General features: G+C 37.6%; 1 protein-coding gene across 4 annotated transcripts in view; it reads left to right on the top strand.

Moving 5' to 3' along the window:
* Window positions 1-8,975: 8,975 nt before the first annotated feature.
* The window catches only part of PLEKHM3 (pleckstrin homology domain containing M3), a 168,794-nt gene continuing 152,066 nt past the window's right edge, over window positions 8,976-25,703 (top strand). For 3 of the 4 annotated variants that reach the window (XM_039844590.1, XM_039844593.1, XM_039844594.1), the window contains exon 1: window positions 8,976-9,132. The gene's annotated coding sequence lies outside the window, so the exon portion shown is untranslated. The remainder of the gene's footprint in view (window positions 9,133-25,703) is intronic. The other variant, XM_039844592.1, reaches the window with a different exon arrangement.

Here is a 25,703-nt window from a genome sequence, read left to right as displayed (position 1 = left end):
CAACTCAGACAAAGAGCAGAGATGCCCTAGTTAATGGAGAGTCTCTGATAATTTTCTCTGCTCAGCCGCTTCTTTCAGGGTCTGAATGGCCTTTAAATAATGTTTCTCTTGCTGTGGTCGCAGACAATGACCAAGCAGTCTGCTTTAAGCGGTACCAATCCCATTAGCTGAAGAACAGCAAACTCTGTGTGTGTCTGTGTGCCAATGAGTGTGTGTGTGTGTGTGTGTGTGTCTTTGAGGGGTTCAGCTTATGATACAGGTCAGATTTAAAGTTGCTTTCTCTCTCTTTTCCTCCTTTCCTTTATAAACTCATACCTCCCAGGAATTTGTAGGGGTTCAGAATGAGCCACCCCAATATGTGCCTCAGTGGTATGCAGATTACTTTGGGCTAAAGGCAATTTTAGCTTCAGGGTCAAGAGAAACTTCAGCCTCTCCTTTTAACTACCTAGAACTTGAATCAGAGGCCTTGCCCATAATAAGAAATGATCAGTGATAACCTCTTTTGACTTATCTATAGGGCAAGGCAAACTTCTAATTAGTAAACATCTGTTCTTCTTATCTTCCTGCAATGACCCTTTGAAGCCGCGAAGATATATTATCTCATCTCTAGCTCAGGATGACCTGTATACTTCAATCCCTCTTTCTAGCTCTGAACCTCTCACACATGTGATGTCTCTAACTCTCTCATGTATGCGGGGTTCTCATACAGATGTATGAATTAAATTAGGTTATTTTCTCTTGCTAATCTGTCTTGTGTCTGTTTGATTATTAGACCAGCCAGAAGAACCTTGAGGGTAGAAGAAATTTTGTTCCTCCCCCACAAGTCAAAGGCACTACTGTTTCTATTGGGTCATCTGTTGGGTGTGAATCTCTTCCTGAAAATGGCAGGGAATCCCCTTAAATGCTTGTAGATGGTGCCTCACATTCGTATTTACTAAGCATTTCTCTGTAGGATGTGATTTTAAACTTATTCTTTCTCTGTAAGAACTTCAAGTCCCATATCACAGTAACGCACACAATATAAAGTCACCCCAATACATGTCTACTGGTCAGAGCTGAAAAATGTGAAAAGCTTTATAAATGTGGAAGAAAAAGAGTAAGGGACAAAACTAATAGGAATGCTGAGATCCTTGTAATATTTTTCTCTGTGGTCCGCTCTCCTGATGCTTGCAAATTTTTTGTGCTGATATTTAGACTATGTAGTTATATTTGAAGACTAGTCATGTCCTGGACAGAAAAGGTAGGAAAAGGTCAACCTTAATTTATTTAGGAAGGTCAAGTTCTCCAACACTATAAGTTCAATCACGAGAGACTTTGTAATAAAAATGTATAAAACAACATTCAGAAACACTATAGCAAATCAAATCTGGCTGAATCCTGCTCTTGACCATCTTTGGAGGACTTTTTTCAGGCATCCCACAATGGTCTGATTCGACAGTTTTTGAACAAGCTGATTGTGAAAACAAGCTAGCATAAAGTGGGATGACTCCAGTTACACAAATACAGGGGAATGAGTTGTATGCAGCTCAGTGAGTCTCACAAAGCCACCCCCAATTCTGTCTGTCTGTCTGTGTCTCTCTCTCCCTCCTCCCCTCTCTCCCTCCTGGGAAGAATGATAACACTGCAGTCAACAGGATAAAAAGAGCCACTTTCCACTTCTGGGTTCTAGAAAGACACCACAGGCAAGGAAATATTCTACTTGGGAAGATTGAGAGGATGTTCCATTCATTTCTCACTCCCTTAAACTTTGGTCTGCCTTTCATTTTAATGACTGTGAACCACTGATGCATAGGGCTCTTTCTGTATTTAAATTAATTTAAATTTCTGATGTTATTTATTTTCAAAAGCATAAACTTACAAACACTTATCTGAAAGATGTAGGTTTCTTGTCTGTACACCATTGACAACCTATGTAACAACTTGCATTTGCATAATAATTAGTGACCATGCATGAAATAAGGACTCATCCTGCAGGAGCTGAAAACCCAGTATTTTGGTCATCGGGCTCTTTTGTATCAGTAATCTCCATTCCAGTGTAAAGTTTATTTGGTTGTGTGGGGAGAGGAGGAGAAGACTTTTAGACAATGTAAGAGATGAGGCACCCAGCTCTTAGGGACAGGCTTGGAACTTGAGGTGGATTTTTTTTAAAAACCTTCTTAAAAATCACTCTTGAAAACCAAATTGAATCTGAAATCTCAATAGTCTTCAGCATTACAAGTATAAATTATTCATTAGATCTTACTGTGGGCCATCATGGTGCTTGATGCTGGGAGGAATAATCCCTATAATAAGTCTAATTCAGGATCCTAGGCTTTGTGGCTAGGATTATAATTCAGAGGTCCTGACCCCCAGTCCAGGGCATTTTCTAATATAGCAAAGCCTCTCTTATGACATAATTATTTTATCACGATCCCATATGTACTAGAGCTGGAAAATCACATTAAAAGAATTGATTCCCCTGTAGAACTCCAAGAAGTGCCCCGGGCCACTGGGCTGCTGACCTGCGCTTGGCTTTAGGGTCTCCCCCGACTGCATTTCTCTTTAGCTAAGGAGGTAGCTTCCTGAAGCCCCCTCCTTCTAGACTGGGCAAGGATCTCAGAATTCCTTGCCTCCCCTCCCCCAAACCAGGAGCCTGTCCAGTGGGCCACATGGGCTTTTTCCCCAGGGCTTGTTTTCCTGGGGACTGAGCCAGCTGCCAGTGTGTCCTCACTGCTTATTGTATACATGTGTATATAATATATTAATACTACTCTGCAGCGTAGTATCTTCACTTTTAGCTCTATGCAATAACTTATTTCAATATTCTGAGGTAGATAATATTATTATTACATTATTATTATTATTATTATCACCATCTCCATTTTATCCATGGGAAAACTGAGGCACAAAGAAAATTTGTGCAAGGCCTGAGGACTGGTAAGTGCTAGGGCCAGGCTTCTAATCACAAGGCAATGCACCTTCTGCTCAAACTCCTCTGTTTTTCTACCTCAATTCTACTTATCTTTCAAGGCAGGCTCAAACCCTTGCTTTTTTTATAGAGTCCTATCTGTGCAGGTTCATTTTCCCTTCAATTTTCTGAACTTTTAAAGTTTCTGTTGTCTTCATTACTTTCTGGATACTTACTATTTGTGACAGCTGGAGATCTTTCCATCTGTTTGTATATTAGCTCTACCATATAAAAGTGAAAGATGACTAGACTCTTGACTGACAGTTGAGTGGGCAGGTGACTGGTTTCCCAGAACAAATGTGATGGACTCTCTGACAGGCTGCCCAGATCCCCCATCAAAAAAGGACTTGTTGATGATAAGTAGCTAATGGATGGCCACAGGAAGGGGAGCACGGCATAGGGAATGCAGTAAGCATTAATACATTGGCTAGGTGGAGGGTCAGGAGAGGGAGGGAACAATTGGGGGGATCGTTTTACAAACTATATAGATGTCTAACCAATGTACTGTATACTTGAAACTAATTAAAATAAATAAAATTTTTTAAAAAAGGTCTTATTGCCCCAGGTTCTGGGAGTGCTGTCAGCAGATTACCTTCAGTGGTCAGCTCCTTCGGAGATTGTATCAACTGCAGCGAGCCCAAGGCCACACCCCCTCCCAGTGGCCCACATCCATTGGCTGGTGGATGTAAGAGTGTAAAGGCTTGGCTGCCTCAGTCAGTGCTGTGCTGGAGCAGGCTTTTGCAGACTCTAGAGGCCTGGCTGTGCACATCTACAACTCTGTGTTCAGTGACGCGACTCCAGAGCTTCAAATTAGGCACGCTGTGGTATTTAGACCATGGAAATGGGCAAATACTAACAAATCAGAACTTTTATTGTTTTTTTTTCTGAGAGTCAGCTTGCCAGCATACTACTATTCTTGGCCCAATTCAGGACTACCCCGAAGCCTCTGAAGGGCCACTGTGTCACTGAGGTCACCATGGGTGTTAAAAACAAGACAACAGGCCTGAAATGGAATCACTTATGCTAAGCTCCATGTCACCAAGCCAAGACTTAATACTTGACTGAATTACAGTTTCAGCTCTCATAGGAATGGAATCGTAAATCAGTCAGGAGTTACCTGGTGAGCACTGTGATGTAATCTGCCTGATAAACCCCTGCCTTCCCCTAAAGGGAGGTGACCTTGCAACAAGCAATCTACTTTTTGCTAGTGTTAGTTCCTTGTCTCCTTTCCCTTTGCCTTTAAAAGTCTTTCATTTTGTACAGCTCCACAGAGCTCCTTTCTATTTGCTAGATGGGACGTTGCCCAATTCTTGAATTATTGAATAAAGCCAGTAAGATCTTTGCCAATAAGAACATTTACTCAGCTGATTTTTGTTTTTTAACAGGAGTTTGGCGGAGCTCACTGTTGGGCCTCACAGCTGTACCTCTCTCTCTACCCAATTCTGCTCCCATCCCTCCCATACACACACTGATCCTGAAGGCATCCCCTACATGCTGAACTCTCTTAAAGTCTGCTTCCCTGGGAGCTCAACCTGTGACCACTCTCAATGCTGTTAAAGTTTATCTAAACTTTGCAGATTGCTTAGGCATTTTATTAGGAATGCTAGGATTTTTCCCAGATGGAAGTTGAGAATATAACATACTAAAAGTTTCTCTCCCATGTCAAGACTGAGATACTTTTCCTTGTGTAAGGTTTTAACTTTATATAAGGACCATTCTCTCAATAGTTATGCTTTTAATGGAGACTCCTGGTTAGTATTAACCATTATATGAGCCATCATGAACCCACGAACTCCCTACCTAGAGGACAATAAATTCCTGTAGTACATGCTTGTTGAATGACTAAAATGAACCACATTCAAACTGCCCAATTAAAGAAGTTTTTCTGTAAGATTCTACTACTTGTTATAAATCTTTCTGGTTAAAAAAGACATAGTATGTGGTGGTAGGGTGGGAAATAATTGACTATTTTGCTTTGCCAAAGGCTTTTCACTTTTAAGTTTTTTGACTATCACTCCTGGATATAGGAGTGATAGTCAAAAAACTTAAAAATATGTATGGTCTGACTGTTAATTAATCAGAAAGAATCCTGGTCCTAATGCAAGAGCAGTGTCCTATATATCCCCTCCTAGCAAAATAGAGTCAGATATTAATTCTTTGGGTACTGTATCTTAAGATGGTAGAGCAGAGTTTCCTTGGAAAGAGACTTGGGACACATAGGAAGCTTAGGACAGAAGCAACGTACCAACATGCATGGAAATGTTTTAATATTTTAACAATGGGTATGGCCTTGTGGGTGCCTACAAGCTGAATAGCAGGCTCATTTGTACTTTCGACAAGTGACTCCATTTATGACTTTTCTACATCTCAAATGTTTTTAACTTACCTAATAAGACAATTTGTGTTGTTCACAATGGATATCCAAATCATCTTTACTTGGGCATATTTGGGGAGATGGAGTGAGGTATATACTTAGTTTGCAAATGTTAAGCTGCAAAATTTTTCTAATTAAGTTTAAAACATTTTTTGATGAGACTTTTGTTTTATTTCTTGGCAGACAGCATTGTTTATTGAATCCTGGCTTATCTATTACTTTAGTAAATGAAGGCTAAAAGGAAAAAAATTAATGAAAGGATATAATAATATCTCCTTACATGTCATTTGGTATTTCATTTTGTTTAGACACACATTTATCAAGATCATTTACTAGGAACCACGATAAATGTTGTGGAACATGCGAAGATGAGTTAGACAAGGTCCCCGCCCTTCGGATGATACAGAAGGAGATATAATGGGGAGCCTAAAGCAGAATAATGGGAAAAAAAGAGTATCCAGGAGTGGTAAAATATGTGAGTCTGGAAGGACAGAAAAAAAAAGGCGTAGATGTTAGAGGCTCTGTTCATTCCTTTGGTGACCAAATCAAAGTTATGATGGAAACAAGGAGCAGCAGTAAGGAAAAATTGCCTAGGATCTAGATGAACAAGCTATACAACTATGAAGAAATAAAAAAAAAGCACCCTGCAGTGGCAGAAGGAACACACCACTGATATATATCCAACAACATGGATACATGTCCAAAGCATTAGGCTAAGTGAAAGATGCCAGATACATGATAAAACTACACACTGTATTATCCCATTTATATAAAAATTTAGACAAGGACAAAATTAGTGATAAAAATCAGATCAGTAGCTGCTTTGGACTGGTGGGAAGAAACTGATTACAAAGGGGCATGTTGGAAGCATGATAAATATTTTTATGGTGATGAAAATATTCTATATCTTGATCGTAATAGCACTAACGCAACTATACACAACAGCTAAAAGTCAAACTGTATACATGAAATGGGTGAATTTTATTATATATAAATTATACCATAATAAAGCTGAGAAAAAATTAGCAAACTATAAAACAAAATGTGAGTCTGGGTATAGAGTGGGACGAAAGGAGTACATGAGAGCTAAGTCTGGAAAGGTGGAATGTTGGGGTCAAGATGCCTTCAGTCCTAAGTGACAGAAAACAACACAAACTACCTTGAGCAAACAGGGATTGAATTGGTAGCATAACTGTGAGGTCTAAGAGGTATAAATAGATAGTTGGCCCTATTTGGGGTAATATTGACATGTCGATGTGAGTTCATCGATTCCAACGAATGCACCACTGTGGTGCAGGGTGTCGATAGCGGGAGAGGCTTTGTGCGTGTAAGGGGGCCGGGGGTACGTGGGAACTCTACATTCTGCTCAGTTTTGCTGTGAACCTAAAACTGCTCTACAAAATAAGATCTATTAAAAAAAAAAAAAGATGATAGGGCTACTGTTAGCAGACAGCATTTTGAATGGACACATCAATTTAAATATTTTAAATTGAGAGGAGCAAAATGTCCCCTGCTGACCAGATGGAGGCCTATAAGCCAGCAACTGCCAAGCTAAGATTATTGTCAGCCTTTGCTTTTTTATCCTTTTCCTGGTATCACTCTCTTGGTTATATGCTGAGGATCTGTATTAGTGATAGTAAATTCAGTCATTCTGCAAATGTGGCTTTTTAATGCATTTTTTTTTGTGCCAGACCTTGTGTTTAATGCACAGTGGGAAAACAACATCAAAGCATGAGACCTGCCCTGCCCTCAAACATCACAGACTGGTGTAGTTTTTCCCAAAGGGTGGTCCATTGATCACTGACAGGAAAAAAATTCTGGGATGTCCTAATTTAAATTACAGCAGACTAGAGGGTGGGAGGAAAAGACAAGGCAAATTAATCAGTTAGAAGCCTGGAGCTGAAACTAACAAAACACAACCCACATTCTTGAATATATGTTGAAACTGTAAATCAACTTCCAGGCAGCTGTTTCAGCAATTATCTAGAAAGACTAGCTGACCACCAGACACACCCATCCTACTTAAGCAATAACTTTCCAGACTGTTGCCCACCACCAATCCAGAAACAACAAGTACTTCTTCCTTATGGACTATTTATCTATTCCTGAACTTCCTCTGCTTCACCTTTCTCTGCTCCCCTTATCTATAGCCAATGTAAATTCTTTCAAAACAAATTATATCTTTCTTCCCCAAACTCACATATACAAGAGCCCTGTCAACCCCGGGGTGGTGGACATGTTTGCCTTCTCCATCTAGCCCAGCTGCTGATAGTTTAGACTGCAGGCCCCAAGACTTGGTCCTTTATCTAGCATGTGGCTCAATAAATCCTTTTTTTCAGTATAACGTTTGGTCTCAAAGATTTTTGTTTAACATCACCTCTGTTGGAAACACTTTAAGGCACTTGTTAAAATCACAGAATTCACTACTTTGCCTATTGTAGACCTTCAGAATAAAAATCTGTGGTACGTATGACTTAGGAATTTGCATTTTTAACAAGCATCCAAGAGCCTTGACACTCAAAATGTAGTATCTCCTAGAAGTTCATTAGAGCTGCAGAGGCCTCACCGCTTACCTTCTGAATCATAATCTGCATTTAACATATCTCCACACACATTAAATTTGAGAAGCACTGTTCTAGAAGATTCTGTTACGTACTAAAGTTTGAAAATCACTGGTCTAGGAAGATTGATGAGTACAAAGATGAATTTGGTATAGTGTGATGAGTGCATTTAAAGAGGAACATGCATAAAAGGAACAGTTTCCTCTGGCAGAGGTTTCTGGGAGAAATGTGAGATTTTTCGATTTCTATCAAGGATACTTTCTCTGGCTTCCTTTGACTTTTTTTTTTTTGCATCCATTTCTTCATTAATTAATTCATTCAAACATATATAGATTGGTCGTTGTGCTTTGTGCCTATTACGTGGTGGTGAGTGAAACCGAAATAGATCCTACCCTCAGAGGGTTTATATATGAGGTTGGAGTGGGGTTAGAGAAGCCAATAAAAGAGGTAAATAAATGTGTAATCATAAATTGAGAAAATGGTTAAGTGGGAAACGTCAAGTAAGGTCTTCCAACCAGACCACCATATCCTCTTGCAAACTGGCCCAAGTCACTGTGGGGAAAGGTAGAGTCTCTCACTGAGGAGCACCGAAGTCACCCGCCAGTGGTTCTGTTCTGCTGGTAATACAAATGGAGGTTGAAGACCTCACCTCAAAATCATTCCCTTTCAGCCTACTGGCTGCAACATGAAAGGGCGGTGAAATTGATTTTCATGGCAACTCCAAAGTTGAAATAAGAAGCAATCTCCAGGTTCTAATATTCCTATTTTTCAGAAAACTTATTCTGAGTAATTCTCTTAGACAAGGGAGCTGCTAAAATATGGGTCCGGTCCCTGGTATTGTTCCAAATGAAATTTTCCAATTACAAACATCATTTGGGCGTTGGGCGGAGCAATGAGGAGACTCCTTGACACACTCCATTGTTTTCAAATGTGTGTGATAAAAACTGTATAAGAAAACAAAGAGATAAGGGGGCCAGGTGGGTGCGGTCAGAAGGCCTCTCCTGGCCTCTAAGGTCTTCGGGCAGGAAGACATCTTCGTGAACTGGAACCTTGTGTGTGTGGGTCTCGCTTCCCGGGCTGCTGGGGGGAAGCATTTAAGTGTGGGACCGCGAGAAGCGCTTGTAAACAGAAAGCGGGGCGGAGATGGTTCCCGGCTGTCATGGTGAAGCGGGCGGGTTCCTGAAACCCAGCCCCAGTCAGGAATAGACTGCAGGCCCCGCAGGTGACGGGAAAGAAGCAGCGGTGGCCAGGTGAGCATCTGCCTGTTTCTGTGCTGCCTGGCTCTTCATTATGGGAAAGGTGTGGGGGTGACAGCCTTGTAAATATCCGAGAAGCTCCCTGGGGTAGCGGTGATTTTGCTGTTTCTTCCATGCTCTCGTTTTTATTTCATTCTGGAGACTGCACTACAATGCAGTGAATAATGGGTGAGGGGAGATTACATGTTATTTTGTCCGCTTATTTTTATGAATCAGGTATATAAGTAGAAACCAGTTGAAAAAGCAGATCCCAGTTGAAAAAGCAGATCTTGTTCTGTGCGCGTTGTTTTTAGTACCCCCGCTCCCTTCCTCCCTACTTCTTCCCCTGGGTCCTGGAAGACAAACCACAGCAGAGCTTTTAACTCACATTGAGCTAAGGCTCCCGGAGAAACAAGAATTGTACCTTCTGTTGACTCCGCTCATTTTTAATGGATAGTAAATGACACTGTGTGACTGATGACTAGCATGATTTGGTCTATTATGAGGATTACTAAGCTTAAAAAGTCAGGATAAGAAAATTTCAGACTCACTTCTCAAACGACAGACAAAATAAGTTACTGCTGAGATATACAAATGAATGACAAATTAAAACTGATCTAGATTTATAGTTTGCAAAGCAGGGCAGGTTCGAATTTACCAGGTTAAAATGAGATTGAGTTGTAAACTTATTTGGAAGTTTTTCCTCCTTGGAAAAAAGAAACACCTGTTTTTGTGGGTTGTTTTTTTTTTTTTGTCTTTAATATTTTAATTTCAGTAGTCGTGGTAAACTGTGATTTGTATTCATTCATAAGATATTTTATTATAAAATAACCACATGTAAGTTAAAATTGGTGTACCTAAAATAAAATAACAAGGCAGTTTTGTTTCATTAACTTCATGAACACGCCCTAACCATAACTTGGCTAAAAGGTCAGGAGACATATATCACCTTGGTTACATAGTCTAACTTTTAGTTAGTGGAAGAATATTCAGTTAAATCGAACGTAAGAAGTGTTTTTAAATCGGGAACATCAAGGAAATACTATTTTGCCTGAAGAGTTTGTCTTTACAATGATTATTTTCACAATATAATGGTTCATAGCAAGAACTATAAAGCCAGACTGGGTTTGAATTCCTTCTTGGCCACTTCCTAATGTACAACCTTGGACATTTTACTTGCTATATTTCTTGATCTGTTGAAAGAGGATAATAAAAGTACCAATCTCATAAGATTGTTATGAGGAGTAAATGAGTTAATATTTTTAAAGTACTTTGACAGTGAATGTAGTAATTGCTATATGTATGTTTATTAATATATAAAATAAAATTATACTGGTGTTGAAAGTAAAGTGGCAATTGCCAGGAATTGGAGGGTGGAGCAAAATGGAGAGTTGTTAAATGGGTACAGAGTTTCAGTTTTGCAAAATCAAGAGTTCTAGAGATTGGTTGCAAAACAGTGTGAATATACTTAACAGTACTGAACTGCATACTTAAAAATAGTTAAGGTGGTAAATTTTATATAACGTGTATTTTCTCACAATTAAAAATTTTAAAAAGTATTAATGTTAGCAAAATTATGTATTCAAAATCTTTATTAGCACATAGCTGCCCTATCAACTGTTGCCTTTGCCATTGCGAAAATGCAACTTCTGGAGTCATCAGAGTAAGATTGGAGTCATGGAGTAAGATTCATTTATTTGGTAAATTCATGCAATTAAGACATCATAAAGAGCACAATTATAAGAAATAACACCTAAGAGACTATGGCACAATTCTAGAAATGCTTCTATACCAAGATTGCACATCCTAATCCTGTAAATATGATGAAAAGTCACTTGATTATGTTGTTATACGGCATAGTTAAATTTAAGATGGGGAAATTATCAGGGTTGGCTTAAACTAATCACAAGAGCCCATAAAAGTGGAACATTTTCTCTGGCTGGGGAAATCAGAGAGATTTGAAGCCTGAAAAGGACTGAATATGTCATTGCTGTTTTGAAGATAGAAGATCCACTTGAGAAGGAATGGGGACAACCTTGAAAAATGCTAGAGGCCTGGAGTTGCTAAGGGTGGCCCAGCATGGACACTGGAATCTTAGACCTGGGGCTAAAGGGAACTGGAGTCTGCCAACAAATTGAATGAGCTTATAACTGGATTATTTAACAGAGCCTTTAGTTAAGAGCCCCCTGTGGCCAACACCTTGTTTTCAGCCTTGTCTAAGAGACCCTAGGCAGAGGATGCAACCAAGCCCACTCAGAGAGACCTTTAGAATTGTGAAGGGGTATTGTTTTAAGCTACTAAGTTTGTGAAAACGTGTTACCTACTGATAGAAAACTAATACAAACTCTAGCAGAAAAATGGACAAAAGACAGGAACAGACTATCCATAGAAGAAAATGAAATGGCTAATAGACATGTGAAAATACATTCTCTTACCATTAATCAAAGAAACGAAACTGAAACCACACCAACATACCATTTTTCCAGCTATCAAATTTACGTGGATTGTTAAAAATTATGACTCTCCACTTGAGTTAGTGTGCAGTAGAGCAGACAGTCTCAGATGCCATGAGGGGTATGCAAAGTTTCTGAAAAGCTCGTTGGCTGAATGGATGTAAAACCTTACTAAGGCTCCTTCCTTTGATCCAGTAATTCCACTTCTAGCAATCAATCCAAAGGAACTTATGAGAAATATTTTAAAAGTTAATGTTCACACATGCTTAAATGGTTTTAATTAGAAAAGTTGTATATTGAGAATAGTCTAAATGCCCGCTAACAGGGGAACAGTTTAATTAATTATGGTATCATTAAAAGATATGATGTTACACAGACATTTAAAAGGATATTTATGAAGAATTTTAACTGTGGAAAGGTGTTGGGGGAATGGAGAAAAATAGGATAGAAAACTGTATCTACAGTATGCTGTCAACTATGTTTAAAAAACAGATCTGCCTAACTAGGAAAGGGGCCAAAACGGTCACCCATTGGGGAGGCTGCATAGGCTTGTTTATTTTCCTTTTTATACTTCTCTGTATTTTCAAAACGGTGAACAACAAACATGTGGTAGTTGTTTATAATTGCAATAGTCAAACATTATTTTGAAAGCTGTTAAGTTTCTGCCTTCTGAGGAATACAGTGAATCTGAAACATTGTCCAGACAAATAATGGAGAACATAAAAATCCATAAGTAACTTAAATATGTGGCAGAAAGTGATTTTTAAAATAAAAACTATGAGATATGAAATGACAAATATTGTTGGAAAGCTTGAAAATAAAGTTGGATGAATTTTTCTCGATGGGGTAATCAGTGAAAGCTTTGTGGTAGAAGGATCGCTGAATATCATAATGAAATAGTGGGAAAAAGAAGGTGCAAGATTGAATTTTTATTAAAAATCTTTGTTTTCTCATAGATTGATGAATTTTAGACTTTGAGTTATAGACCTACATTAATTATACAAGTGGAAAATAAAGAACTATAATGGATATGTAACCATTTGCAAAAAAACAAACCAAACCAAAACAAACAAAAAAAAACCCTTTCATGTTATGACTAGGAAAACCAAGCTGGGCCTAGTCCAGTAACATCTACATTAAGAAAACATACAAAAGTAATATTTACTGAATAATTTTAGATGCTTGATATACTCTATTCCAGTTTAATCATTTGTGTAGCCTAGTACTTAAAGTCTAGTCATACAACTAGTTGTTAAGAAGCAGGCAGGTAGATGGTTACTACTTCAATTACTAGTTTCAGAAGACCTGATTTTAATAGAAACCTAGAAAAGGTTACATCATTTGGGCAGATATTTTTAGGATACCCTATCTCTAGACAGTTTCTAGAGCATCAGACCACTGCTGCTCCTTCATTTTCCTCACTGGCTCTCTTTTCTATTTTCATTTTACCTTATCGTCCCACACCTATAGAAAAGTACAGAAAGTATCTGTTTCCCCATTGGCTGCTAGCTAAATGACGATTTTCTTCATGGAGTACGTTAACCTCTTAAAAGACACTATGTGGAGGGTTATCTACCAAGGAATTGCTTTTTTCTTTTTCCTTTTTCTTTTAGAGTGGATTTTGAATTATATTCTAGCTTGAAGCTTCTGGTACATGCTAAATAATTCACAGGACTGACTACTGAGTGAGAATGTAATAAAAATGACCACCAGTGGTAAATTCCATGCATTATGTTTGTTCTTTTTCATTGGCTACTGTAGATATTACCAGATAGACAATAATAAAAAACAAAACCCCACGTAATTTACCTTCATTCTGACAATAAGCTAAGAACTTTATTTGGTCCTTGAGTGTAATTAATCTTGATAGCAGCATGAATTAAGAGCAAAGACCAAAGTCTAAATATAGAGGCCATTGCATTGAGATGTCAGGCATGCTATTTTCATTAACATTTTATTTGTTTTTCAGATACTCATTAACTTAATTTGAGTTACGTATTTCAAATTGAATACCCCACTTATACGCCATATTTATGAGTATGGTAGAGATTTATTTGTTCAGTTATCTTGATTAGTGTAACCAATTTATAATTCAGTACAAACTAAAGCTGCCCTGTTCAGCCTTATCCAGTTTACTTTTGGACATTTATCTAACTAGGAAGTTGCTAAATGTTCACTTCACCTTGAGGTCTGCAAATGTGATTATGAATATAGATTTTCAGTCACAGAACAAGGAACATGTATTATAGGTTAGAAAACATCAGAAATGTAACTAGGAGTTTTTATGCTCCAGGAAATTAGCTAAATGATCTCCCATGTGTTCATGATCCATTTTTATTAGTACTTTAACTTTTCTAGAACAATTTCTCTTCCACTAGGTGGGATTCATTGATTCATCAATTAAGCAAGTAAGATTTGAGCACTTGTTTTGTGCCGTGGCACAGAGCTCTTGTACTTGGAACCATGTATACAGTCTTGAAAAAACAGGCACAATTTTTGACTTCATGAAGCTTATTGTCTAGTGGGGGAGACAGAAGTAACCAGGCCATTTTTACCCGGAATGAAAAGTATTATAATTGAGAAAATCAGAGTGCCACAAGAGCACATAGTAGGGACATCCAAAACGGATGTGAGAGGTAGGGAAGAAGTGATACCTCAGCAGAGACCTTAAGGCTGAATTAAAATTAGCCAAGCTGTGTGCCTGTGAGTTGGAGACTGGGGTGTGGATAGGGAGGTTAAGAAATAAGCCCAAGAAAGTAAGTGGCCGTGAGCTCTTACAGGCAATGTTAAGGAGTGTATAGTTTATCTAGAAGATAAGAAAGTTTTAATTTTAGAAAGCCCACCTCGCTGCAGTGTGGCAAATGGATTAGTGGAAGGCAAGACTAAAGAGTGGAAGACTGGGTAGCGGTGTCTGAAGTAAGCAATAAAGAAGGAGAAAAATGGATAGATGGCAGACCTCGTAGAAGCAGAATCAATATGACTTGCTGATTTGGAGTGTTTGTGGGTGAGGAAGTCAGGAGGGTCAAGGATGATGTTCATCTTTCTGGAGCAAATGATATCCTTCGCTATATGGAGAATGCCAGGAGCAGGGACAGGTTGAGGGTAAGATGAAGAGTTCGGGTTTTGTATATGAGAAGTTAGAGGACATCCAAAAGGCAGTTGCATGTGTGAGTCTATTCACAGGAGAACAGTCTGTTTCTCATCTACCATGGATTATACCAGAAGCCACAGGAATGGAGATCACTCAGGCAGAAGAAGAACTAAATAAGAGGTTTTTGGGGGTAAAATGGAGGAATACCTACATTTATGATATGGGCATAGGAAGGGGAGCTCATAAAGGGGACTGAAAGGAGCACCCAGAAATAAAGGAGAGATACCAAAGAGATTGTGTTGGTAAATTCATGAGAGCCATGCAAAAAGTGGGTGTTCAATAGATATAATACTGCTGAGAGGTCAGTCAGTTGAGGGGTGAAAAGTCTCCTGGGTTTAGCAACAAGGAAATTGTTGGTGATCTCGGCCTGTGCAGTTTCAGCTGAGGCAGAACCAGATAGCTTCTGGGGAAAGAATGAATGAGTGGTGAGAGATGGGGTCAGAAAACATAAAGAACAAATTTCTTTAAAGAACTTGGAAGAAAAAGGGAGGACGGAAAAGTGTCCTACCTGTAGAGGATCTTGGGAGACAAGGGAAGGTTTTGCTTATTTATTTTTCTTTGAGAAGAGATATTCCTTTTGAATATGCTGCATCTTTCACTACTGAATCCCTTCACTCGGAGCCCAGCAGAAAAGCTGATGCCTGGTAACTCAAGCTGCCTTGAATAGTGCAGGAGGAACCCTTGAGTAAGTTAAAACCTTATCTCAGAGCTTCCCAAACTAATTGCTGTCATCACTCTCTCCACCAGTTTGTTGGTTTATAATGGGAGGAGATGAAAGAGAATGTGGTGACCCTTTCCCCGGTACCTTACAGATGACTCCTTTTGGCATCCTGTACCCTGCTTTGGACTTCACAAAGCATTACATTATGTCATTTGATTTACACTCCAAAACAACCTTTAAAGAAGGTGGGACAGGTACCCTTATTGGACCTATATTGAAGTAATGGAAATTCAAGTTCAAATGACCTGCTCAGAATTACACACCTGGTAGTAGTATATGGAGGGTTTAAACGCAGTTCTTCTAATTCCAGATCTTGTGATCCAAAAGTAATTGCCCTTCACTGAAAGGTTAGGTATGGTGTTTATCTTTTCATTGTCACGTGGTCACATGAAACCCCGGGCATGTCATCTTTTAGTTCACTTAAGAAATAAGAGTGAAAGTTGTGGGTCAACTTATTTTATCTGAACTCCAGTTACATTGACATTTGTCCCCTCGTCACCCCCACACAAAAAAGTTAAGTTGGATTTAGAAGGAGGCAATTTATTTGGACATTCCTTAATAGTTAAAATGTGTTTGAATTATCTGTAGTCATATCTAATTTGAAAATATTTCTTTTAATTCTTTTGACATATTTATTTCCAGGTTTTTAAAAAATTTATTTATTTTTAAGGCAAACACCTTTGCAAGTGTTCCTGTTTATTGGCTAAATTGAAAATGATGTCTTAGAGAAACAGTAAAAAGTCTGGGCAATTAGGACTGTGTAAACATTTGCAAAAGCACTTGTTTGGCCTAAATGAAGTTGTAGTTATTATACCCTTGTAGACATTCCAAGTATTGTGTCCAAGGTCACTAGAGAATTGAGGTTAGCTATTTAGTTCGAGAACAGCCTTTTATTCTGCTTGTTCAGGGACCTCTCATCTACCATTCCCTTAGAGAACTTAAAATAACACAGAAGTATTACAGAGGTGATTTTTGTGTGTGTGTGTGTGAATTAAATATAAACTATTTCTCTAGGTCTAAAGATTATATTTAACAATTGACTTTCTAAATTGTGGGATTAACAAACAGAAAGATTTAAAAATAAATATTTGTTAAAGTTGTTGGTGTTTGACACTGAAATTCAAAGCATCTGCATGTTAAAATTTAGCAATATTATCTTAAAGTAATTAGTTTGTTGTTAATTGTCACACAGGACCGCAGGTGCATTTTAGTTTTGTTTTCACCCATTTACTGACCATATTACCTTGGACAAGGTACTTCATTTTGTTAAATCTCAATTTTATCTGTGAAGTGGTGATAATAATAGCAGCTCTCTAATAGAGTTGTTGTGGGAATTTAAGGACATAATGCAGATAAAAGGCTTAACATAACTGCCCTTTAGTAAGTACTCCATAAATATGAGCTATGGCTCTTTAATCTTGGTCTTGGCTTATGAGTTATAAGAACTCTATTTTCTTTTTAACATTTTGTTAAATACATCATTCCACGTTTAACATGTATTCATCCACATTGAAGGAGTCCTCTGCAGGACATTTTCAAAGAGTTTATTATAGTAGTAGTAGTCTCTGCTGCTGGGCAGCTGTTTGAGTCCCAGCCGTCAGATGCCTATCACCCTAATGTCAGATCAAAGCAGTTAAATATGGGCCAGCATTCCAGAATGTTTACATGTTGCAGATTTGTTTTGTAAAAATTCATTTCGTACTACTAATAATACATCACAAAGGAAATTTAAACCCAGATTTGGAGACAAAAATATAATTCCTGCTCTTCTCTTTCATATGTTGTAAACTTTTCCTTTGTCCTGTATGATGATCTAAGATTTTTCTGGCCTTCATGTTGTACATAATAAAATAACAAAGACTCATCTTGCTGTTTGCCTTACCTTGTCCTTATCTTTGAGGGTCAAAGACAATGTTTTGTCTGCCTTTGTTTTCTGACAGAATTGTTAAGAGGCTGCCTGGTAGCCAAGGCTGTTGTCACAGATTAAGTCCAAAAGGGAGGGAGGGGTCATGGATGCAGCCTGTCACCACTGAATATGTCTGTCCTTTCAAATAACAGGTGACACACCTTTTGCTTAGATCTTATCACGGGTTGGTACTCTCCAGGTGCCATTTAACAGAGACCTGGGCTCACTTTTTAGCAGGTTCAAGTGTAGCAGATACAGAAAAAAATCAGTTAATTACCTCTCATGTACATTTACCCTAAATGCCCATAGGAACCAGTTTTGTAAATATGTGATAACCCATAAGCTGGTTGTTGCTTTGAAGGTTAAAGTTATAAGTAGTCTCCCTTCTGCAAATCAGCTGCATTGACCTAAGGAAATAACGTCAACAGAAAGTGAGGCAATTATTCATTTCCTGTGACATCCCAGCCACCCAGTAAAGGCCTTTTACTGACCTGGTGTTTCTGTGGGTCAGAAAGACTTGGACACTTGTGAAGGAGCCCTTTGCACTCTTGTCCTCCAGCTATGCAGTTAGTTCACTTAAATCTCACTCTTTGGTGGGACCTTTGAAGCTGTTACTATATGCTGATAGCTTCACGCCAGAAGCAGAATCATTCCTAAAGCAGGTTTATTTGGTTTTGTTCATATGTTTGTTTCCTTTGTCTTTGGTTTCTTTCAATGGAAGTCATCTCTGTATACATGTTATTATGTCATTTAATTATGATCTGTCACTTAAGACTATTGTCCCTTGATTAATAATAATTCTGTGTTTATGTTCTCATGACACCATTTGTGAACTTCTGTTAAGACACCTTTTTACAATTGGTTTGGTTTTGTTTCCCCTTAAGCTCTTTAAGAACAGACACCCTTTTGTGTCCCTAGCATCCAACATTGTGTTTGGGTACTTGGTCTATCCTCTGGTAAATGCTTGTTTAGTATAAATGGTTGTATGGTTGGGAATCAGCTAGCTTCTAATAAGAATAGTAATTGTTTTAGATTTTACAAAGAACTTTCACATCCATTGTCCACATTTGTGCTCCACAACTCTCTCAGGTAGATGGGGGCAGGCATTGGCAGGATTTCCCAGAAGCCCTGAGTCAGGCTGACTTGCTGGAAGTCATTCAGCTTAGAAGGCAGTGCTAGGACGTGAACCCTTTCATGACATCAGAAATTTTTGTTCTTTTCTTAGTAACATCTTTGTCCCATTGAATAAACTCAAAACTGGGTATAGTTCATGGGTTGGATTCGACCTGCTTATGCCTTGTTTATGGTCCTCCAACACCAAGGCCCCTGAGTGATTTAAGGTGACTTAAAAGGTAGTTGAACTTGAGTAGTTCACAGGACTCAGTAATTAGACAAGGATTCCAGGAACTTTTTTTTCTTCCCCATGGGGACTTCCGCTGACAATAGATGAGTCATCTTGGTCTGTGTTTCATCATCTTTAAAATAGTCCTGCTACTTTATTATTTTCTCTGTTGAGATTAATACATGTATTTATCAAGAAGCTTATCAATCACTTTATAAACTATACTGGTAACTATGCTTGTAAAGATGATTATTCTCAGTAAAGCCAAGTGATTTTTTTCTCGGGTTAACTGAATTTGAGGAGTTATGTGAGAAAATTAGATGAAATGCAGTACTGTATTGGGTTCAAAAATACCACCACCATTACTCAGGCTCCAGTAGAAGATTCTAAATAGTTATATGAGCTGATGACATCTTTAAATCTAAAGCTACTTCTCTAGTGCTTTGGGTGGCTTACATATCTGGGCCTCAGTGTACCTTCTTGGAGGTGGTTATTACCTTTGTTGTTGCAGTCTGTAGCATTTTCAACCTACGCCAGCTGGCTTGGCTCAGGTGGCACCTACATGCACTGGTCAGTTATTCTCTGTTGCAGTTAGAGGCTGACTCTAGCAACATGCGATTTTTATGATGGAAGTTTTCATGTTCTTCATCTGTCCTAGGATGAAGATAATTTGAATGGTTCTTTGGTTTGTTTTTTAATCACTGTTCCTTGCCATGGAAATAAAGAGAAATGGAAAACATGGAGTCTGCATTTTTAGACACTTAACTGAAGTTTGTGTCTGTCTGTTTTGCTTCTAAAAACAGGACACATTGGAACTCTGGTGGTTTTCTGAAATGGTCTTCCCAATTAGAAGCCTTGGCTCTTCAATCTCGTGGTTGACATAGAGGCATAATAGCATTACTGCCTTCAATAAAAAGCAATCTGGAATTTCAAGTGCCATTCTTATATTCAGTTTGGTTTCTGGGAAAACATCTTGGAGCATCAAATGTCTCCATGATATTGCAAGTGGCAAACAATAAATAAGCACAGAGATGTACTGAAAAATGCTTTAAATTGATTACTTGGAGGTATTTCAAAGGAACATCTCCTTGCTGGTATTACAAAGAGCATGAGCTCTAAGTCACCGGAAAATGAGACCAGCCAAGCTACTGATTTGGAATGGTTCACAAAATAATCCCCAAGTGCTGCATAGGTGTTTTTGTCTCTATAAAAGGTCCAAGTGAAGTCTTTGTTACCTGACCTTTGCCATATTATATTAAAACTGGTTTCAATAGCTTAGAAGCTTTCTCTACCAAGAAAAAATTTTAGAGCTTAAGTCAATATAACATTTTGGAAAGCATGTCAAATTTTACTTCAACCAGCTTATGGTAAATTCAAATATACTTTCGCCAGAAAACCAGAGTGGTATTTATAGTTACAGGTGTCAGTGTTTAGCAAACATACTCTTTATTTAGTTTTTTATTCAACATATATTTACTGAGTGCCCATTGTTTGCTGGCCATAGTTCTAGGCCCCATGGGGGTTATAAAAATGGAATAGGGTAGAATCGTTAATCTCGAGTTGCTGTAAGTCCAGCAACTATATATATATATATATATGTATGTGTGTGTGTGTGTGTGTGTGTGTGTGTGTGTGTGTGTGTATATATATATATATATATATATATATATATATATATATATATATAAAGTTTATTGGGGTAACATTGGTTAATACAATTATATAATTTTCAGGTGTACATTATCATTTGACATCTGTATATTCTATTATGCGTTTACCACCCAAAGTCCAGTTTCCTTCAACTACCATATATTTGATCCCCTTTACCCACTTCAGCCCCTCCCCCAACCCCTCTATATTTGACCCCCTTTACCACATCTACCTCCCCCATCTTCCCCTATCCCCTACCCTCTGGTAACCACTAGTCTATAGTCCATGTCTATGAGTCTGTTTCTCCTGTTCATTCGTTGTGTTTAGGTTTATATCTAACATATAGTGATATCATGTGATTTTCAACTTTTTCTGTCTGGCTTATTTTGCTTAGCATGATTATCTCGAGGTCCATCCAGGTTGTTGCAAATGGCAATATTTCATCTCTTCTTATGACTGAGTAATATTCCATTGTATATATATATATATGTACCACAGCTTCTTTAGCCAATCATCTATCGTCTGATACTTCAGTTGCTTCCATGTCCTGGCCACTGTGAATAATGCTGCTATGAACATCAGTGTGCAAATATCTTTTTGGATATGGGTTTTCAAGTCTTTGGGGTAAATACCCAGTAGCGGGATTGCTGGATCATATGGTAGATCAATTCTTAGTTTTTTGAGGAACCTCCATATTGTTTCTCACAGTGGCTGTACCAATTTTCAGTCCCACCAACAGTGTACGAGGATTCCTTTTTCACCACATCGTCTCCAACATTTGTTATTACTTGTCCTGTTGATTATAGCTATTCCAACAGGTGTGAGATTGTATCTCATTGTGGTTTTGATTTGCATTTCCGTACTAGCTAACGATGTTGAGCATCTTTTCAAATATTTGTTGGCCATTTGTATGTCCTCTAGGGAGAAGTGTCTGTTCAGTTCCTCTGTCCATTTTTTGATTGGATCATTTGTTTTTTTTGTTGTTGTTATTCACTTGTATGAGTTCTTTGTATATTTTGGATATTAGGCCCTTATTGGAGGCGTTGCTTGCAAATATATTTTTTCATTCGGATAGTTGTCTCTTTACCTTGTTGATGATTTCTTGTGCTGAGCAGAAGCTTTTTAGTTTGATGTAGTCCCATTCATTTATTTTAGCTTCTACTTTCCTTGCTTTTGAGGTCAAATTCATAAAATCCTTTTTAAGTCCAAGGTCCTTGAATTTCATTCCTGTTTTCTTCAATACATCTTATTGTTTCTCTACTGTATGTTTTTGGCTTTTTTATCAAAAATTATTTTCCCGTATAAATATGGGTTTACTTCTGGACTCTCGATTCTGTTCCACTGGTCCGTGTGTCTGCTTTTTTGCCAATATCATGCTGTTTTGATTATTGTCACTTTGTAGTATAATTTGAAGTGGGGCAGAGTGATGCCTCCAGCCTCGTTCTTTTTTCTCAGGATGGCTTTGGCAATTTGGGGTCTTTTGTGCTTCCATACAAATCTGATTATTTTTTTGTTCTATTTCTTTAAAAAATGCCGATGGGATTTTGATGGGGATTGCATTAAATCTGTATAATGCTTTATTTAGGTAGTATGATCATTTTAACTATGTTGATTCTTCCAATCTAAGAACATGGAATATCTTTCCATTTCTTTATATCTTCTTTGATTTCTTTTAATAGGATCTTGTAGTTTTCATTATATAAGTCCTTCACATGTTTCGTTAAATTTATTCCTAGATATTTTATTCTTTTGTTGCAATTGCAAAAGGAATTATTTTTTCCACTTCTTTTTATTACACTTCATTATTAGAGTATAGGAACGCTATGGAATTTTGAATGTTGATTTTGTATCCAGAGACTTTACTGTATTTGCTTATTGTTTCTAGTAATGTTCTTGTGGAGTCTTTAGGGTTTTCTATATAGAGAATCATGTCATCCACAAATAGTGAGTTTGACTTCTTCGTTTCCTATTTGGATGCCTTTTATATCTTTCTCTTGTCCGATTGCATTTCCTAGGACCTCCAATGTTATATTGAATGACAGTGGCAACAGTGGACAGCCTTGCCTTGTTCCTGATCTTAGAGGAAAGGTTTTTAGTTTTTCAACATTAAGTATAATGTTGGCTGAGGGTTTGTCATATATGCCCTTTATTATGTTAAGGTACTTTCCTTCTATACGGATTTTGTGAAGTGTTTTGATCATAAATGGATGCTGTTTCTTGTCAAAGGCTTTATCTGCATCTCTTGATATGATCATATGATTCTTATTTTTCAATTTGTTAATGTGGTGTATCACATTAATTGATTTGCATATGTTGAACTATCCCTGTGCCCCGGGGATGAAGCCCACTTGATCATGTGTATAATCTTTTTAATATGTTGCTGTATTTGGTTCGCTAGTATCTTATTTTTGCATCTGTGTTCATGAGAGATATTGGTCTGTAGTTTTCTTCTTTTGTGTTATCTTTACCAGGTTTTGGTATCAGAGTAATACTGGCCTCATAAAATGAGTTGGGAAGTATTGCCTCCTCTTCGATTTTTGGGAAGAGTTTGAGGAGAATAGGTATTAAATATTTTTTGAATGTTTGGTAGAATTTGCTGGTGAAGCCATCTGGTCCTGGACTTTTACTTTTTGGTAGGTTTTTGATGATTGTTTCAATTTCCATATTGCAGATCTGTTTATTTAGATTTTCCAGATCTTCTTGATTCAGTCTAGAAAGATTGTATTTTTCTAAGTACTGGTCTATTTCTTCTAGGTTATTAAATTTGGTGTTACATACTCTTTCATAGTATTCTTGTATGATCCTTTGTATTTCTGCAGTGTCTGTTGTAATTATTTCTCTTTCATCCCTGATTTTGTTTATTTATGTCCTTTCTTTTTTTTCTTTTGTGAGTCTAGCCAGGGGTTTGTCAATTTTATTAACTTTCTCAAAGAACTAGCTCTTTGTTGCATTTATTTTTTCTTTTTCTTTTTTTGTTTTCGATTTCATTTATTTCTGCTCTAATTTAGATTATTTCTTCCTTTCTGCTGACTTTAGGCTTCATTTGTTCTTCCTTTCCTAGTTTTTTAAGATGAAGCATTAGGTTGTTTATTTGGGCTTGTTCTTGTTTTTGAAGATAGACCTGTAATTATATGAACTTTCCTCTTATGACCACTTTTGCCGTGTCCCGAAGCTTTGTTATGTTGTACTATCATTGTCATTCATTTCTATGAATCTCTTGATCTCTCTTTTTATTTCTTCTCTGACCCAATTATTCTTCAGTAGCATATTGTTTAATCTCCATGTATTTGTGGTTCTTCCTGCTTTCTTTTTGCAGTTGATCTCTAGTTTCAAAGCATTATGATCAGAGAATATGGTTGGTATGATTTCAACCCTCTTATATTTGTTGAGGCTATCTCTGTGTCCCAGTATGTGGTCAATTCTTCAGAATGTTCCATGTGCACTAGAGAAGAATGTATAAGCAGCTGTTTGGGGATGGAAGGCTCTGTAAATGTCAATTATGTCCAGTTGGTCTAATGTGTCATTTAAGGATATTATTTCTTTATTCATTTTCTGTTTGGATGATCTGTCCATATCCGACAGTGGGGTATTTAGGTCCCCTACTAGGATAGTGTTTTAGTCTCTCCCTTTAGTTCTGTTAGTAATTGCTTTACATTTTCTGGGGCTCCCTGATTGGGAGCATAGATATTAATAAGTGTTGTGTGTTCTTGGTGCATGATTCCCTTTATCATTATGAAGTGTCTCTCAGTATCTTTCTTTACCTTTTTTATTTGAAGTCTGTTTCGTCTGATATTAGTACTGCTACTCATGCTTTTCTCTGAATGCCATTTGCTTGAAATATCATTTTCCACTCTTTCACTTTGAGTCTATATTTGTCTTTGGAGCTGAGATGTGTCTTTTGGAGGCAGCATATGTTAGATTTTGTTTTTTATCCATTCTGCAACTCTGTGCCTTTTAATTGGTGAGTTCAGTCCATTTACATTTAGGATGATTAATGAAATATGAGATCTTCTTCTAGCCATTTTCTTTTGCTTTCTAGTAGCTCGTTGTTACCATTGCTTCCTTGTCCTTGTGTTTCTGTTTCCTTTATTTTGGTTGGCTTTTGTGAGTTTTCCCTCTGGTTCTTGTTTTATGTTATATACTTCAGTTCTGAATCTTTGGTGTGTAGTTACCATTACGAATATGTAGAGGAGATATATATATATACATATATATATGTATATATATATATATATCTATACACACACACACACATACATACATACATACACACACACACACATACAGTCATCCATTTTCTTCTGTACATACCTTATCTGCATTCCTCTTTGTGAGTTTGGACCTTTGAATCCTCTCCTTGTTAGTCATTGTTATCTCAGTTTGTCCCTATGTACGCTGAACGTTCATTACTATCTTGCTATAGCAATTCTCTTCTTATTATTTAAGCTTATAATGCCCTGTTCTTAATAAGGGTTGCACTCCTCTGTTTCTATTTGCCTGATACTCACTTTACTCCTAATTTTTTTTTTTTGTCATTTTGTTTTAGGCGAGCTGAACCCTTTTAGTATTTCCTGTAGTGCAGGCCTCGTAGTGGAGAATTCCCTCAATTTTTGTATGTCTGGAAAGGTCTTAATTTCTCCTTTATATCTAAAGGAGAACTTAGCTGGATACATTATTCTAGGCTGGTAGTTCTTTTCACTTAATAGTTTAAATATTTGATTCCATTCCTTTCTGGCTTGTAAGGTTTGCACTGAGATGTCCGAGGATAATCTAATGGGTTTTCCTTTATAAGTTACCATTTTCTTCTCCCTGGCTGCCCTGAGAATTCTGTCTTTGTCATTGATTTTTGATAATTTTAATACAATGTGTCTTGGTGAAGGCCTTTTTGCGTTGAGATAATTGGGTGTTCTGTTGACTTCTTGAATTCCAAGCTCCAGCTCATTCCTTAGATTTGGGAAATTCTCGTCAACTATTTGTGTGAAAATACTTTCTAGTCCCTGCTCCTTTTCCTCACCTTCGATAGTGGGGAAGTTCAGAGCCAATGAATATTAAAACAGTCCTGAAGTAATGTAGAGATCCTGAAAAAAAAAAATGCCCATTATTTTTGTTTTTTCTCCTGATGGTATCAGCTAGTTCTTGAATTTCTCTTTCATTATTTTTCATTCTTTGGTTTCTCTCTTCTTCCTTCTGATTTATTTCTAGATTTCTGTCTTTGATATCATTGATACCTTTTTCAATTTGGTCAACTCTATTTCCCAAGCTTGCTATTTCATTTTTCAACTCTTGCAGTGTGTTTTTTTATCTCCAGAAGATCTATCCTGTTCTTTTTGAGGGTTTCAGTCTCCTTGCTCTGCTCATCTAGG

Source organism: Pteropus medius, unplaced genomic scaffold (genome assembly GCF_902729225.1).
Source record: "Pteropus medius unplaced genomic scaffold, Ma_sr-lr_union100, whole genome shotgun sequence".
NCBI lineage: Eukaryota > Metazoa > Chordata > Mammalia > Chiroptera > Pteropodidae > Pteropus > Pteropus medius.
Note: the sequence above shows the minus strand (reverse complement) of the source record. Positions and strands in the feature narration are given on the sequence as shown.